We start from the raw sequence: 2,049 nt of genomic DNA, 5'->3' as shown, positions 1-2,049 counted from the left end.
AGTTTAGGTCAGGGTCAGGGTCAGAGTTTAGGTCAGGGTCAGAGTCAGAGTTTAGGTCAGGGTCAGTGTCAGAGTTTAGGTCAGGGCCACCTCTGGTTTTATTTCAGTTTAACTTTCTCCAATATTTAGGTGTGAGTCCAGTTTCGATAAAAGGGTGATTGCTATAAATCTAAGAACTTCCAAAAACAGGTTCTTACAGAAATCCTAATGAAGGGATTAACTCTTTCAGAGATATTTTTGCAGCAGATCAGGAATCTGTTTTTATTATGGGATGTTGATGTGATTGATGTCTGCCAGCTAATTAAAAAGGAACAGGATCCAACTGAGCGTGCTCCTGTGTGTGTGTGTGTGTGTGTGTGTGTGTGTTACAGTCACACTCCTGGAAACCTGTGTGTCTGTGCTGACATGACAGAGACACATCAACACGTGTCCCTCTGCAGCGTTTACACTCTTTCATCGGCGGAGAAAAACTGTCACTGCAAGACTTGTGAGACACGAAGAGTTGCTGACTTTTCCCCTTCGTCTCATGCTCCTCCTCTTCCTCTGTTGCTTTTCCTGAATCCCTGGAGGAGGAGCAGGAGGTGGAGGAACCTGACAGTAAGAATCCTGAAGACTTTCCAGCTCCAACAGACTGCAGATTTACATGAAAATCTTTTAGATTCTTGTCTCTTTAAACATCAAGTTTTTGTTTTATTCATCCCTTTATCAGTTCCGCAGCTGGGACTCATTTACGCTTTTAATTTTGTTCATAACAAACAGAACATTATACCATTTTCTCAGGTGATGACTCCCTCCGGACTCCTATCCCCTGCGGAGTGCCAGGTATGTGGAAGATTTGGACCCAGACTTAGAGGGAGCTAAAATGATAAACTCATTTATTTAAGATAACAAAAACAAAAAGCTGTTGTGGCATCAAAAACTAAATACCATTTAAAAAAAAACAAACAAACAAAAAAAAACAACTCACTGATATCAGGAAACACGAGGAGGGTGACACAAAGGAATCCAGACGGTTCATGTTAGCAACCATGGACCAGTGAGCAGTGGACAAGGGACAGGTACTGAGCTGAGGACAGGTGAAAAATGACAGGGGACGCAGAGGGCACAGGGAGCAAAACTACACAACTTAAATATATATATATATATAAATACTAAAAAGACAAATGGTAAAAACAATTAAAGTCTAGCAACCTGCTCCCACAAGGGAATTTATCACTTTTAGGTTTAAACTAAAGGTAGACATTTCTTTATGAGTTCTTTTTTAAACCTACAGTGTTAATTGTTTTATNATATATTCAGACAGCTTGTTGAACTTTCAGAAGTCTTCTACCTGGGTTCTCATCTATGGTTCAGTCAGTCAGTGAGAAACTGTTTCATATTCTAAACTAACCTGTGGGACTGACTCAGAGCAGTGTGTGTATGTGTGTGTGTGTGTGTGTGTGTGCTAGAGAGGTTTTATGCTCTCTTATAACAAATTACTCTTTTCTTTGCAGTGATGCAAACCCTTGAAACAACACTTCCCATGTTCTAATTCATCTTATTCTCTGCAGGAGCTGACGATGAATGAAAACTGAGGACATGTTTCCTTCAACCGTTTCTGTCCCTCAGGAACAAAGAGATTTCATTTTTGGTTCCAAGGAATAATTTGTTGTAGTTTTGCTGCTTAAAATTCAGATGTTATTTTTGGTCAGAATTACAGACGGTTTGTTGATAAAGGAAATTTAACAAAAATCTTTCAGGTTTTCAGTTCCAGATTTATGTTGTCACACAGGGTCTGGTTGGAGCCAAAACCACAGAGGCAGAAACAAAAGTTTTTATTAAAGCATAGAACAGAAGAAAATTTAAGATTTTGCATGTTTTTTTTTGTCCTGTTGTGGCATTTCAGGCAAACTATGTAGAAAAGATGGCTGCTATGTGCCAGAACAGATTTGCTCTACAATAAGGATATCTCAAAATGAAATCCTAATTGCATGATTTACTTTATGGAATCAAGACTGAATCTAGCATCAGAGTAGGCAGGCCACGTTGTTGTAACCCGTTTGTCTGACC

At 39.4% G+C, this 2,049-nt stretch overlaps 1 long non-coding RNA gene across 1 annotated transcript in view; it reads left to right on the top strand.

Annotated features, from left to right (window-relative positions):
• The window catches only part of LOC112449758, a 19,178-nt gene extending 17,393 nt beyond the window's left edge, over positions 1 to 1,785 (top strand). The window contains exons 4-6 of the long non-coding RNA XR_003038287.1: positions 372 to 597; positions 781 to 822; positions 1,551 to 1,785. This is a non-coding gene — a long non-coding RNA (uncharacterized LOC112449758). The remainder of the gene's footprint in view (positions 1 to 371; positions 598 to 780; positions 823 to 1,550) is intronic.
• The last annotated feature ends 264 nt before the right edge of the window (positions 1,786 to 2,049 follow it).

The sequence above is a fragment of the Kryptolebias marmoratus genome, linkage group LG5 (assembly GCF_001649575.2).
Source record: "Kryptolebias marmoratus isolate JLee-2015 linkage group LG5, ASM164957v2, whole genome shotgun sequence".
In the NCBI taxonomy this organism is placed as follows: Eukaryota; Metazoa; Chordata; class Actinopteri; order Cyprinodontiformes; family Rivulidae; genus Kryptolebias; species Kryptolebias marmoratus.
The sequence above is the reverse complement of the archived record's forward strand: the minus strand, read 5'-3'. Positions and strand labels throughout refer to the sequence as shown.